Source organism: Equus caballus, chromosome 2 (assembly GCF_041296265.1).
Source record: "Equus caballus isolate H_3958 breed thoroughbred chromosome 2, TB-T2T, whole genome shotgun sequence".
Taxonomy (NCBI): Eukaryota; Metazoa; Chordata; class Mammalia; order Perissodactyla; family Equidae; genus Equus; species Equus caballus.
In genome coordinates, this window is record NC_091685.1 from 124,712,945 (window position 1) to 124,729,537 (window position 16,593).

Genomic DNA, 16,593 nt, shown 5'->3' on the forward strand with positions numbered 1-16,593 from the left:
ATTACAGGATGTTACTATGTGAGTATGTGAAAACATAAACACAGTTGTCGTGTAACATGGAAAGCATCAGGAACTGAAAGTGACAAACTGTTCTCCTTCCTGAAAACTTTAAAACATGGACAGTTTTGCTTCAAGAGAGGAAATGTAAAGAAAGGAGAGAAATGTTGATAGAGATTAAGGAAAAGCCAAGAGAAAGATGATTTTTTTAAAGATACTTTTTTAATTTTACTTTTCCTTTTTTTTCTCATCATTTTAAGAGAATTTTGACTAAGTTCTATTCAGTCAGCAAACATTTATTGAGGACCTGCTGCATGCCAAGCACTTAATAATTTAATTTGTTAAGGGCCTTCCAGTTACAGCAAGCCTTTCACAGTCCTCATTCATAGTGGTAGGGACTGCATCTTTCAAGGCACCTTGCTAATTGAGGGCACCTGAGGAGAGGTGGCCGGAAACATACCTTTGTTCAGATGACGGAGATCAGCAATGCCCCGGCGTCACCCCAGTATAACCATGCTGTCATTTTCCCGTCTCAAATGTTATTTAAAACAGAGCCCTGCAAGTCCAGAGTTAGCAAGATTGTTATCATTTTATATAAACTTCCTTTCCCACAGTATAGCAGTTCCAAATTTGGGGTGTAATTTAATTCAACACACCAGAAAACTATTTTGGCAGATGGAAATAATGTATCAGGAATGGATAAAAACATGTTTTCAATTGTTTGGAAGGATAAGCTGAACCAAAATCTCAAATCCTTTGTGGAATGAAACAGAGTATAAATAAATAGATGTAGCAAAATAACTCAAGGATGTTGCTTTATTTCCAGGTCAAGAAACTGTAAATTAGTGATGCATGTTTATCATTGCTTTTTCTCAGTGACCCTTCATGTTTTTTTCTCACTTAAAAAGTCTCATTGTCTCACTACAGCTGTCTAAAGCTTGAAACATGTACATGTTATATATCTTGTCACTATTTTCTTAAACATTTACTATTATCCTTTTTGTGTGAAGTTATCCTGAGAAATTAAAATGCATAGTTGCATATTAAAGATGTTTTCTTCCTCTGAGTTATAGAAATCTCTGAGGCTTTTCATGCTAAGTCATCAAATTAGTAAATGCCACTTTTCTGAATGTAGAGATTTCAGTGTGCACAAGTCTGTTCCACATGGAGCAGCGCCTTGTAAACATAGCAAGGGAAACAAGGGCAGAAAAAAATGCAGATTTCTAGAGTGTCTTGTATTGAGGAAGATTTTTGGGTTTTGTTTCTGTTTTTGTTTTGGTGGGTCTTGGGAAAGAAAAGAGAGATGTATAGAAGTTTTGGGGAGGAGGGTTTGGGGGAAACACAATAGAAGAGAATGAATATGAATTACCGTTATCTTTGGTGAAAATAATAATTGTCACCATCTAGGGTGGAGTATCCTGCTTAGCACTGGCCAGCCCGCAGCTGAACTGATCTGTGACAGCGGCACCCTCACTGCAGACGTTGGGGCGACACTGCGACACAGCCTTAGCGCACCCACGTGGCAGTGCTGCGAAGGGCGTGCTGGTGGCAGGTTTTATTCCTTTGCGCCTGATTTAGTTGATTATTGATTTGAGACAGTTCCTGGAGCAATGTTTTTCCACCCATAAATCTGCAGAATATATTTTATTCATGAAGAGTGTTGGGCACAGACAGCACAATTCCAACTTGCTAATGAATATCTGGGGTCCTGCACTGAGATCTTCCTTATGCAGCCTCAAAGTTCAGGGATGTCATTTCATGTATCACTGACATTCCGTGGCATTTAAAGAGAAATGGATTCTGGCACAATTCTACAGAAAGGCTGGCAACAAGAGACACAGCTGTTGTAGATGGGATTCAGTGAGTCTTATGATTTTCACAATTCCAGGGTATAAATGTCCTGTTTATTCCAGTCCATCTCCCAGGATATTCTAAAAAATATGCAAAATAAATAAGCCATGTTATATGACAAATAAACCTACTACTAAAAGTTCAGTTTGTTAACCTGATTCATACAGGTGCTAACACAGCATTTGACAAAGGAACATAATGGAAGAAAGAAAAGACAGCTGTCTGCAGCATTCTCACATCTTCTAGAGAATCATTGCCAAAGGTTATTTCTTTCCTTGTTCTCTTCAAAGCCAAAACGAGCAACTAAAAAGCCTTGCTACACAGGGAGCTTTCCAAAAGTACATCAGTCCGAATGATAGATTATTGTTCAGAAATCCTACAGAAATTAAGTAAAACAAATACTTAGCAAAGAGAAGACAAGTAGAGTCCTGACAGACTTGATTTAATTACTGGATTTTAAACTCACCTACTTACCAAATAGATATTTGAATTAGTTTAAGTTTATTAAATATTTGTTTTCTTGAATAAACGAAATGGTTCTCGTGAATTTAATACCCCTGTGGTAAACTGGCTTCCCACGTGTATTTGTATTCACTTCTGAATCCTTTTTTGAGCTACCTTCATCTGTTTCAGTTTATTTCTTTTCCAGTACCAAGAGGTTATTAAAATTATAACTATTTCATACATGCGCATAATGTTTCCACGTGAATTGTAGAATTGGCTTATCCTTTTCCTCCCTCCCCTGAAAAAAATCATTTCGGTATGTATATTTTGACTGAATTAAATTTATAAATAAGTAGGGAAAATTGACATATAATAATTTTTTATTTTTTCCAAAAACACAGTATGTCTTTCTGTTTATTCATGTCATCTTTTTAGGTTCCTCTGTGGCATTTTAAAGTGTTATTGCATATTTCTCATTAGGATTTTTCCTGTTTTAACCTTTCTGTTGCTATTGTTATTATTGGGACATTGTATCTCAATTATTTTCTAGCTGGATTTTTTATGTATATATATAAAGATTGTTTATTTTATAAACAGTTTGGTGTAACAATTAAGAACACCGACATAAATTTTTGAATCCCAGCTGTGCCATACCAGCTATGTGACCTGTTTCTTTGTTGTCCATAAAATAGAGATAATAAAATTCAATACTTCCTAGGATTACTGGGAGGATTAAGCGAGTTCATGTGTGTGGAACACCACTGGCTTATCATAAACAGTCTGTTTTCACTCATCGTCGTCATCATCATCGTCATCATTTATCAGCCACATTATTATTCTCTCATTGTTTGTAATAGTTTTTCAGTTGATTCAGATTTTCCAGTTATATATCATCTGCAAATTATGGTAATTTTGCCTCTTTTCTGATTTTATACATCTTATATCTTTCTATTATTTAATTGCTTCACCTAATTCTCCAAAACAGTGTTACATAACAATGATAATGGTGAACGTCTTTATCTAACACTTACATTTAATGGCAGTGTTTTTAATGTTTTGCTCTCGTTTGGCTTAAGAGATAAACTACTGCCCATACTGTGTTTCTTCCTTCCCTGAATTCTCATAGGTTGTCCCTGTGATTCCATACGTGGAATCTTCTGAGGAAGGCAGTGTCTTGGTGTGGTTAGGAGCTCAGACTCCAGAGCCAGACTGAGCACATTTGAATCCTGGCTCTGTTACTTACTGATGGTGTGGCCTTTGGTGAGCTTTTTAACCTCTCTGTGCCCCAATTTCCTCGTCTATAAATGAGCAAAATAATAAAACCTCCCTCATAGGATAGTTGCGACACTGAAATGATTCATGTATGTCAAGTACTTATCCCAGTGACCAGCACGTAGTAAGCACTATATGAATATTTTCTGTTATTATTCTGTAGTTTTATTACTGCTTCATTTATGTTAGTCTTGCCTTTCCAACCGGACTGTGGACTCTCTGAGGTGGAAATGATACTTTGTCTCTCTCAAGATGGCCAGCACAGCCTCGTTCATTAAATAATTGTTGTTTGATGATTTCTTCAAAATTTAGACTATCATAAGACCACCATGAAGTTCAAGCTGCTTCGTTTTGGATTCAATTTTTAACAACCACCACCTGTTTTATATAAAGATCCACAGTCTACTAAACGTTTTTACATCTGTCATCCCAATTGATCCTCACAGTAAATTGATGAGGTAAATAGGACAAGTGTAATTATTCTCATTCTGCAGCTTAGGAACTTAAAGTCAGAGAAGGGCAGTGTCTTCCAAGCCCGCCCTCAGCGCTGCCACGTCTCCCTCCTCGCCTGCTCAGAGAGGAGTAGGACAGATTCCTAAGTCTTCTGTGTCACACAGGCATGTCAGCTACCCTTCTCGTAGGTGTGCCCAGGTCTCTACACATGACCGTCTCGTGAGGGGGATGTGAGTGTCCAGAACACGCTCTCTCCCACCCTGTAAGTGGGAAGGGAGGCGCACCTTCGGGGGGATGTGAGTGTCCAGAACACCCTCTCTTCCACCTTGTTAAGTGGGAAGGGAGGTGCAGCTTCGGGGGGATGTGAGTGTCCAGAACACGCTCTCTTCCACCTTGTAAGTGGGAAAGGAGGCGCAGCTTCGGGGAGATGTGAGTGTCTAGAACACGCTCTCTTCCACCTTGTTAAGTGGGAAGGGAGGTGTAGCTTCAGGGGGATGTGAGTGTCCAGAACACGCTCTCTTCCACCCTGTAAGTGGGAAGGGAGGTGTAGCTTCAGGGGGGATGTGAGTGTCCAGAACACGCTCTCTTGCACCTTGTAAGTGGGAAGGGAGGTGCAGCTTTGGGGGGATGTGAGTGTCCAGAACACCCTCTCTTCCACCCTGTAAGTGTGAAGGGAGGTGCAGCTTATCTCTCCACACAGTTTACCCCCCTACTAACCAAAGCTCTTTGGGTAAGCTGAAAGGAAAGGGGAAGCTGGGGTGATGGTTGGAAGCAATAGAGTTACTTTTGTCCCTTCCCAGTTAGCCCTGGGGGAGGTATTGGTGACTTTTAGTGGTGGCTTCCATTATTTGGTAGCATATTAGAACCTCTTTCTTTCATCATAGGGACAGCATCACTCCACATCCTTTTACACATTCATGCGTTTATTTATCAAACATTTTCGCCCCTTCTCTGGGCAGGGCCCTACTATACTTGCTATAGAAGGTAGAAGTATTTGAAGCTTAAGCTATTGATGTGCCTGGCTCTGTGTTCTCATCAGCATGTTTATACTGATCCAGTCTCCCTCCTAGAAACATCATATGTCACTTGAAAAAATCTTTGAGTACAGTCTTGCTTTTACAAGTTGTCCTCAGGAAAAGTATGTTTTCACTGTGTTGAAACATACATTATTTAATACATGGTTTGCCCTGTGATGTTCCTGCCTCATAAGCATGCCTGCTTTTACTTTTTATACTTTCTGATTCATATTTCCACCTTTCTTTGAGATTATTTTTAGTATTCCAGTTTGTGTTCCAATTCCAGTTATTCAGTGAAATTTAAGTCTTTTTACAAAATTGTTTTTGCTCAAAACTCAGATATATCTCTTTCTATAGGAAATGTATGCAATGTCTGTCACTTTCTGTGCTGCCTAAGTTTAAGTTCTTGATTTATAAAGTAGATATTTAATGAATATTACTTTGCTTTTAAAATGAAGATATTTTAAATTGACTCAAAGAACCAGTGCTGCAGACATTCTGCAGTCATCCTTTCCCTGAGAAAAAACCCTAAAGCCTTCAAGAAAATGTCAGATCTATCATGTATCTCCCAAAAGCAGCACTACTGGCCTCGTTTATGCCCAGGTATGATGACGTGGAGTTGTTTGGAGTGCAGGATCAAAATGTATTACTCTTAAAGGAAACAAAATTGTTGCTAAGAAAAATATCAGCCATTTATGCATTAATCTACTGAATAATTTTCCCTTCTCATGTTAAACTAGGAAAAATATTATAATTATTTAGTGATGATAATGTAGTTTACGTTTGTGTTGGTAGAAGTTTGGAAAAGCATATAAGTATTCTGCCGTGTAGCAAACACGCTCTTTTCTCTAAATTCTTCATCCATCTGATGAAGAGGTGGATAAACATCAGTTTATTCAACATTTCTTTATGTAGAAGGCAGAGTCATCCTTACCAATGAAATGCCTAGGAACCTCACACATTTCTTCCTATTGTCAGTATTAACTTGTGAGTCTCCTTTCCAAACTTGGATGTGTGAAAGCTTGCCTTACTTGCTAATTCTTTTTTCTCATCTTTAAGTTTTATCTGAATTTAAGAATAATAATGGCTTTATTGTTTTCCTTGACATCTCTGCGTGTTTTCCAGTGCCAGATTTCATTACCTTTAATGGTGAGTGTAGCCCTGAGTTCTCATTTGTACAGCCTTTTGATATCGCTGTGAACATTTGATAAGACTCGTCTTCAGACAGGTTAGGTTCAGTTATAATGTATTTAAGAGAGTTATATAATAATGCTGGTTGAAAAAAGATAATCATATTTTTATAAATTTTTAAATTTTCAAAAGTAGTTCATACTCAATGAATAAAACTTAAACACAAAAAAGCATGAAGAAAAATGTCAGATTCCACTAGTTCACAAATAACCACTTATACAGTTGCTATGTATCAGTCATACGTATATGATAAATAAATACAGATGCATGTAGTTACGCATATATATTCACTGTGAAATATATATATACACACACATATATATTTACTATGAGATACATTACCAAACTGGTATCATAATAAATTTATAATTTTGTAGGATCTTTTTCCCCTTGACAATATATCCTGAATATTTCCTCTCTTAAGAAATATTTTTCTAGGTCCTGCCCCAGTGGCCTAGTGGTTAAGTTCAGCGTGCTCTGCTTCAGCAGCCCAGGTTCTGTTCCCAGGCATGGACCTACACCACTCGCCAGTGGCCATGCTGTGGCAGTGGCTCGCCCATCAAAAAAAAAAAAGAAAAGAGGATGATTGGCAATAGATGTTAGCTCAGGGCAAATCTTCCTCAACAACAACAAAAAAAGTATTTTTCTAAAATATATTTTTAATGGATGAATAGTATTTCTTTACATGAATTTGCTGCCAGTTTTTTCTCCTACCCCCTTTATCATGTGTTGACTTTATTTCAGTTTTTTATAATTTAAGAAAAACAATATGTTTGATAAATATTTTTTCCATACAACTTTGTACAGTCTATGATTATGTAAATGGAACAAATTTCTAAAACTAGATTTCTATATTAAAAGGTATGCATATGTGAAAGTTTTTAATACATATTGCCAGATTTTTCTCCAGGGGATCATGTTATTCACACGTCTAAAACGTGTGTATTTTAGAGTTCTTCCCTATACTGTACTGTCAGAGTTTGACAGCAAAAGGTGGTACACTCAAATTAGGATAATTCAAGAACCGTTTATTTACAGAGATGATAATTACAAAGATGATGGTGGAATGTTGGGGAAAATACAAGAGATAATGCAGTACATTATGGATACTAGCTATAGCCCTGTCACCAGCCAAAGGCCAAAAGGGATGAGGGAGGAAGAGGTTACCAGACCATGAGAAAGAGAAGCAGGTAGAGAAAGCCATCTTGAGAGGTAGAGTGAGCTTTGATCAACGGACATAGCCAGGCCAAAGTGACTTCTCAAGTAGGGAACCAGGGGAATAAATATCCTGACCCCACTCTCCCTATTGTCTGTACCCACTTGAAAGCCAGGGGACCCAGGATCCCTCTGGATGTTGTCCAGACATGTTGCATCCCAGAGCAGAGAGCAAGGTGGAAGCCAGTGGAGAGTGAGTCTGGAGGGGCAGGCAGAAGATGTCCAAGATACTTACCGACTTTTTGTATTTCTATGATTGGGAATACATTTTATGTTTCTGCGATTATTAGTGAGAGAAAAAATTTTTTGTTATTACCCGTTGGTGTTTCTTTTGTCAATTGTATGTTTACATCTCCCCCTTTCTTTTTTAACTAATCAGGGTTTTTTTCTTTTTTTTTTTCCCACCATTGCGATATATATTTTTTATTTATTTATGTTTTTAATTCCAATAACATTGGATTATAACATTATATAGCTTTTGGATGTACATCATAATATATTTTGAATTCTGTGTAGATTACATTATGTTCACCACCCAGAAACTAATTATAGTCCATCCCTTCACATGTGAGCCTAATCACCCCTTTTGCCCTCCCCCTCCCACCCATGGTAACCACCAATCCATTCTCCATTGCTATGTGTGTGTTTGTTGTTGTTTTTATCTTCTACTTATGAATGAGATCATACGGTATTTGACTTTCTCCCTCTGACTTATTCCACTCTGCATAATACCCGCAAGGTCCATCCATGTTGTCACAAGTCGCCGGATTTCATCATTTCTTATGGCTGAGTAGTATTCCATTGTATATAAATACCACATCTTCTTTATCCCTTCGTCCCTTGATGGGCACCTAGGTTGCTTCCAAGTGTTGGCTATTGTGTATAATGCTGCAGTGAACATAGGGGTGCTGGTGTCTTTATGCCTTTGCATTTTTTTTTGTTTTGTTTTTTTTTTAAAGATTTTATTTTTTTCCTTTTTCTCCCCAAAGCCCCCCGGTACATAGTTGTGTATTCTTCGTTGTGGGTTCTTCTAGTTGTGGCATGTGGGACACCGCCTCAGCGTGGTCTGACGAGCAGTGCCATGTCCGCGCCCAGGATTCGAACCAACGAAACACTGGGCCGCCTGCAGCAGAGCGCGCGAACTTAACCACTCGGCCACGGGGCCAGCCCCTATGCCTTTGCGTTTTTAAGTTCTTTGGATAAATCACCCAGCAGTGGGATAGCTGGATCATATGGTAGATCTACTTTTAATTTTCTGAGGATTCTCCATACTGCTTTCCATAGTGGCTGCACCAGTTTGCACTCCCACCAGCAGTGAACAAGGATTCCCTTCTCTCCACATCCTCTCCAACATTTGTTGTTTCCCGTCTTATTAATTATAGCCATTCTGACCCAAGTGAGGTGATATCTCATTGTAGTTTTGATTTGCATTTCCCTGATAGCTAATGATGTTGAGCATCTTTTCATATGCCTGTTGGCCATCCGTATATCTTCTTTGGAGAAATCTCTGTTCAGATCTTTTGCCCATTTTTTAATTGGCTTGTTGGTTTTTTGTTGTTGAGGTGTATGACTTCTTTGTATATTTTGTATATTAACCCCTTATCTGATATATGGTTTGCAAATATCTTCTCCAAATTGTTAGCTTGTCTTTTCGTTTTGTTGATAGTTTCCTTTGCAGTGCAGAAGTTTTTTAGTTTGATGTAGTCCCATTTGTTCCATTTTTTTCTTTTGTTTCCCTTGCCCGGTCAGACATGGTACTTGAAAATACACTGCTAAGACCGATGTCAAAGAGCGTACTGCCTGTGTTTTCTTCTAGAACTTTCATGGTTTAGGGTCTTACATTCAAGTCTTTAATCCATTTTGAGTTGATTTTTGTGCATGGTGTAAGGAAGGGTTTTTTTCTTAGTGATTTTATCTTAGTAAAAGAGCTTTTTATATATTAAGGGCATCTTAAATTTTTATTTTTCACATGTTACTCTTTAAGAGTCTGGCTTTTGCTGTATGCTTATAAATATTTCTAGTTGTCAATACTTTTTCTCATCCTTTTCTGATGCCACTTTTTTTTTTTTTTTTAAAGATTTTATTTTTTCCATTTTCTCCCCAAAGCCCCCCGGTACATAGTTGTGTATTCTTCGTTGTGGGTTCTTCCAGTTGTGGCATGTGGGACGCTGCCTCAGCGTGGTCTGATGAGCAGTGCCATGTCCGCGCCCAGGATTCGAACCAACGAAACACTGGGCCGCCTGCAGCGGAGCGCGCGAACTTAACCACTTGGCCACGGGGCCAGCCCCCTGATGCCACTTTTATACTTAATTTTTTCCACCCATAAATCATTTTGCTATATATAGTATAAGATAGAAACATAATTTTATTTTCTTCCCGTTAATGGTATGCCAACACCATATCCTAAATAATGCATCCTTCCCCTGGTGATTTGACATGGCATCCTAATTCTTTTACCAAATACTTACACTTAGCTGAATTTGTTTCTGTGCATCCATAATGTCCTTTTAATCTTTTAGTCTATTCAGATGCAGTACCAACGTTAACTTTATATAGTTTTAATATATAACAAGGTATTTTATTATTTTTCAGTATTTTCTTGACATTCTCACCTATTTAGTATGTCAAATGAACTTTAGAATTTACGTTTCAGAATGAAAAAAAGATGCTTTTTAGGAGTTTGATAAAATTGTAATATATTAATACATTACTCTGAGGGAAAATAAAATCCGTGTAATGTTGAGTCTTTCTTTCCACATGGCATCTTACCACTCTCAGTTTTTTCAAATGTCAATCACAAGTCTGTCTGATTTTCTTTAAATGTGACCAGCTCATTTTTCAGCATTTTATTTTGGGGCAATGTTCTGATGCTGTGAAGGAAAGCTCTTGTTCGTTGTGTTTTCTGACTGGCTCCTGCTCCATAGAGAAAAGCTGCTGACTTTGTTGTGTGTATGTTGTAACTAAAACCTGACCAAATTCATACCAGTTTTATTGCATCGTCCTCTGATTATTCTGGATTTTCCCGAAGAGTATGTATTGTCTAAAAGTAAAGATAATTTATTTCTTCTTTTCCAGTATTTATACCCCTTACTTATTTTTCTTATTGTCTCCATAGCAATAATAACTAATAATGCTGATAGCTGTATTTCTGCATTTTGATTTTAGTAAGTCTTCCTGTGTGGTTCATCATTAAGTAGAATGTCAGATATTTGAAATAAAGGATATCTGTCTTAAAGAGCATCTTTCATCATTCTAATTAAGTTTCCTTCTGATACGTATTTACCGTGAGTTTTTCTTTTTCTAAAATTGGGAATAAATGTGAAATTTTATCACATACGGCTTTACGTCACCTATAGTGATGATTACATACTTTCTATCTTTTGACTAATTAAAGATGATGGATTATTTTTAAATTGTCCTAATTTTGAACCATCCTTCATTCCTGGAATATGCCCTACTTGGTCATAGTATGTCATTCTTTTAAATTGGTACTGCATTCAGTTTTATAGTTTTGAGGAGTTTGTTTTAAATCTGTATTCATAAGGAATATTGATGTGTGTGCACGTGTGTGCGTGTGCGTGTTGTGCTAACTTTGTCAGATTTAAGTATTAAGTTAAGGCACCTTCTTAAAATAGGCTGGGGCACGTTTCAATGTTCTCTTTGCCTTGGAGCAGCTACTATATCCTAGACATTCCCTGTTCTTTGGAAACGAGATAGAATTATTTGGGGAAAAATGCGTTTGGCACCTTTCTTCAAAGTAATCATTTGAAAACTTTAAAATTTTTCCTGTATCTACAAAGTCTATTCAGATTTTCTATGACTTTTGTATGCACACATACACACACATATCATTCTCCTCAGCTCTACTTAGGCCTATGGATATATAGATCTATTCAGATTTGCTGCTCTTTTGTGAATATGTGGAATCAACATTTTAAAATTTTAATAATATAGAATTGTATATAGTATATTTTTAAAATATTTTTACATGCTTATATTCTCATTTATATTTAATTAGAAGTGAGAAAGAAAAAGAATATAAAAACATATTTATGTTTATATTTTTCTCATTTCTAATCATGCACACACACAGTTCATGACAAATTTTCCAGTTTTATTGATTTTCCCCAAAATACCACCTATAGTATTTATCTATTTTTTCCTTCATTAATGTGTTTATTATTATTAAATTATACCCCCTACTTGCCTAAGGATAGTTTGTTTTTGTTTTTAGTTTTTACCTCCTTTATATTCACCTAACTTCTTTCAATTAATTAGAGTACATTTTGCAAGTTTTATGTGTTAGCCACTGTTATCTGCAATTTTTCAGTTGAGGGAAGGAAAGATGACTATGAGAAATTGTTGAAACAGATATAGATTCAGTGTTCTTGATTAATCATCGCAGTGCCCAGAGGCTGGAGAGAATCTAATGATTTGCCATCCCAGAAGACTCTGTCTAATAATCCAGACAGAAGAAAAGATTCTGTTCTGAAGCATTATTTCATCATATTTTTATTCACTCATTCACTCATCAGATATCTGTTGAGTTCTTTTGTGCCAGACTTTGTGCTAGCTTGTAGAGATACAAATAAGAAAAGATGTGAAACCTGCCTTCAAGGATATTGTAAGTCAAGTGGAGAAACAGACACTATATCACAAATATAATAATTACTATGATGGTGGTTTGTGCACGTTGTCTTAGGAACATATACATGCCCTATAGCACAAAGTTACTCAGGATAAGTTGCAGAAGATGTAGAAATACTATTTTATTCATTTATATTCCACAAATATATTTTAATATCTTTTATGCTGGGTCCTGGGGAAGACTAGGTATAAAAGTAATTTTCCCTTATCCTTGAGGAACTTTCAATCTAGTGGGAAATGAATAATCCCATTATGATGAAGACATGCACCAGATACCTATGGGGACACAGAAGAGAAAGTAAATGTCTGTCAGGAGTTAAAGGCTTTCTTCACAGAGAAGGTAGTGCTGATACTTGAAAGGTGAGCAGGGATTTATTAGATGGACAAGGTGTGGCATCCTCAGCAGAGGGAATGTGTGCAACGGCACAGTGGGATGAAAAGGCAAATAGCCTGCTAATGCTGAAGCACATGTACAAGCTTGTGAGGGCGAGAAAAGAGGTAAAAGATAGCAAACAGTTACTGAACTCTTTACAGTGGGTCAAAGACCATTCTAGACACTTTGCATAGACTAACTCATTCAGTCCTTACAGGGGCCCAGGAGGGTTCAGGTAACGACTGTTATCCCACTTTATGGGTGAAGAAATGGACAGAGAGGCTAAATATCACACCCAGAGTCACCTCCGGATTAGTAGGGGGCCAAGACTTGAATCCAGATAGTCTCTGGACTCCATGGCCTCTGGTTTCCTGCCTACCATGGACAGGGGTCAGTTCACAAAGGGCTTTATGTGCTATACTGAGCCATTTGGATTTCATTCTCTCAATGTCTAGAAGCCACTGAGGTGTTGTTAATGATAAAAGGTACATGATCAGGTTTTTATTTTTCTCTCAAATGGCATTTGGAAGATGGATTAGAAGAGACAGCTTTAGGTGAAGAGGGAAGCAGAGAACCAAGGGGATAGAAAGAAAGAAGCAGACAGCTCCCAAAGTCCCTGTAAGAGATGACGAGGCCTTGGATGGGGCAGTGAGTCAGGGAGCAGTTTCAAGAACTACTTGGTGGAACTTGGGGATCTGTTAGAATGAGGAATAAGGAAGAGTAAGGTGTCAGTGATGATTTCCAGGTTCCTCTTGGGTAACTAGATTGAAGGTAGTGCCAGGATCCAGGACAGGGAATAAGGGAAGAGTGTTCTAGATACCAGCCCTGTATTCTCGTAGTTAAAATGCCTCTGTAGTTATTTAGGAGCTTTTACATATGAAACATAAATGTACAGTTATGTCCTACATAAGGACATATGTTGGTTACATATGCAACATAGGAGTATACAGGCAAACTCTCACTAAGAGGCTGCCATTTCAGACTCTTATGGCTCATGACAGTCTCTCGATGGTTCAAATGGATACAGCAAAATGCCTGTCTTGTTACCAGGTTCCGATTACTGCTTGCTTGGTTAGTATTATCACTAATACATCCAGATCACCATTTCAGAGACCCCACTCTGAAAGATGATTTCTGTCAGTAACACTGCTAAATAAATTCTGACTCTAGGTTGACAATAGAATATGAATTTTGTTGAAAAAAAAAAGTAGTTCTCAGACATATTGCTTTCTGATATTTGAACATCTAAGCTTGATATGCATTGTGTGTACAGATTCTTGGGCAGAAATGACAAATTAGTAGACACTTCCAGAGTTGCTCTATATTCTTGTCCACTGCCCATAAACAAAGTCCCATGAATTTGAAACTCCAGTCACACAGGAAAATGCCAATGTCAGTGATACTAAACAAGATGAAAGTTGTTCAGAGGAAGTTTCATTTTTATGCCTCTAAGTGGAAATTATACCATGAATAGCAAAATGGCATATAAAACTGTCTAATAAAGGAAAAACTAGATTCTGTATTTTTAATATTATAATTATTTTCTTCATAGAGCAAAATAGTATAATTTGTCCTAAATCTAACTTACTAATCTCCTAATTAGTTTGCAGAGGAACTTGCATGCACCATATTAAAGTTCTTTTCTGATACACACTCAGAAAAGCTCAGAAACTTATAAATTTGTCAGTGATTCCTCTCTCCTTCTGTTCTTACCATTTCACATAGTGGTTTCTCTTTCCTTTGAAAAACTCCTCACATGTGATGCATTTGATTAGAACCAATGCCGAGCTCAGATCTTTCTTAAATCGATCAGTTCTTCATAGAGAATACTTTGGTCAAGTCCTCTTCTTCATCAGCCAGGACACACCTTTCCTTCAGAGGACGCCTCTGTCTGAAATGCCACATTCATCACTAAATTACTAAAAGCAGGACTAGGGTAATCAAAAGTTCTTTATTTTATCTTCATAAATGTACAACTTCATGTGAGGCCTGGGAAAAATACCTGTAGGGATTGCCATCCAATGAAAAAGGGGATGGAAGCATCGATTGGATGGCTTGCTGATTTTAAAGCTCTTTAATCTTCCTGAAGCACTTTTAACTTCAGAATGTTTAAGTAGCTTTAATTCCTAATATTAAAAAATTAAAATTCCTAATGCCTATTCTTTAAGAACCATAAACCCATAAAGCTTAGCAATTCCCATTTCTATTTAAAGGCTAATAAAGTAGAGAACAAGTGCTTTACCACTAAAGCATTTACTGCAAAGTAAAGGGAAACCCAAGGGATGAGAGCCGACGTTCAAACTCCAATTGAAAACATTTCGTTTTCAAAATAAATAGGTCCAATAAGTGATTCATATGCTTTATTCTCTCCTGCCTAGAAATTCTAAATTGGAAATTCTAAATGTGGAATCTCACAATGGAATTGAGAAAAGAAAGAAAATGAGTGGAGATAATAAGTAGACTCAGTTTTGAAAACTTAGTAAGCATATAGGTAAAATTTTTTTGAATCCCCATATTTCAATCAAGTGAATTTTGGAAGTTCTTAAATTCTCAAGTTTTCAAGAGTGACTACTAGTGCTCAATAAATTTATGTTGAATTGAGTTGTGTTATTGTCTTGCCTTTAATAGGGGTTTGGAAAAATCCTTCTCCCTCCTAAATAGCATGGAGAATAATAGTAAATAGCGTTTAGTCTGAATCAGTCTTATGCCATATAATAGACATTAGACCAATGTACTGGTTTGATAGTCTGGATTCTGATTTTACCTCCTTCACAATTAAGGTACATTGTCAATTTGGTTTACTATCTAAGAAAGCATTATGTTGCTCCTCATTCATCTCTGAGAATCTAATTTCCACTCAACCATTCATATATAACGTTATGTTATAAAAGACCAATACATACAATAGAACCAGTTTATTTAATTAGTATATATACTGAGTTTCAGTGTAGTTTCTCATATTACCAGAATTGTAATTAATGCAGTTCACAACAACAGTAATTATACTTGAAGCAAAGTGAAATGTGCTTAAAGGAGCTGTTTTTAAAGATACACAGTGCTCTCATAAGGAAAAATCTGCCTCATCTCTTTCGATCACATTTGAGCCAAGAGCTTGGAGTGATGCAAAAGAGTCATGCTTTTCTCTGTGAAACTACTAAAAATGTAAACCTCAGTACATACATAGTAAGGACTACAGTTACACAGTGAGAAGGGATAGTTATACAGTAGGAAGGAGTACGGGACTACAGTTACACAGTGGGAAGGGATAGTTATACAGTAGGAAGGAGTACGGGACTACAGTTACACAGTGGGAAGGGATAGTTATACAGTAGGAAGGAGTGCGGGACTACAGTTACACAGTGGGAAGGGATAGTTATACAGTAGGAGGGAGTGCGGGACTACAGTTACACAGTGGGAAGGGATAGTTATACAGTAGGAAGGAGTGCGGGACTACAGTTACACAGTGGGAAGGGATAGTTATACAGTAGGAAGGAGTGCGGGACTACAGTTACACAGTGGGAAGGGATAGTTATACAGTAGGAAGGAGTGCGGGACTACAGTTACACAGTGGGAAGGGATAGTTATACAGTAGGAAGGAGTGCGGGACTACAGTTACACAGTGGGAAGGGATAGTTATACAGTAGGAGGGAGTCCGGGACTACAGTTACACAGTGGGAAGGGATAGTTATACAGTAGGAGGGAGTGCGGGACTACAGTTACACAGTGGGAAGGGATAGTTATACAGTAGGAGGGAGTGCGGGACTACAGTTACACAGTGGGAAGGGATAGTTATACAGTAGGAAGGAGTGCGGGACTACAGTTACACAGTGGGAAGGGATAGTTATACAGTAGGAGGGAGTGCGGGACTACAGTTACACAGTGGGAAGGGATAGTTATACAGTAGGAAGGAGTGCGGGACTACAGTTACACAGTGGGAAGGGATAGTTATACAGTAGGAAGGAGTGCGGGACTACAGTTACACAGTGGGAAGGGATAGTTATACAGTAGGAAGGAGTGCGGGACTACAGTTACACAGTGGGAAGGGATAGTTATACAGTAGGAAGGAGTGCGGGACTACAGTTACACAGTGGGAAGGGATAGTTATACAGTAGGAAGGAGTGCGGGACTACAGTT

General features: G+C 37.6%; 1 protein-coding gene across 18 annotated transcripts in view; it reads left to right on the forward strand.

Moving 5' to 3' along the window:
- The window catches only part of TBCK (TBC1 domain containing kinase), a 194,044-nt gene that overhangs the window by 140,644 nt on the left and 36,807 nt on the right, over window positions 1–16,593 (forward strand). The window lies entirely within an intron of this gene.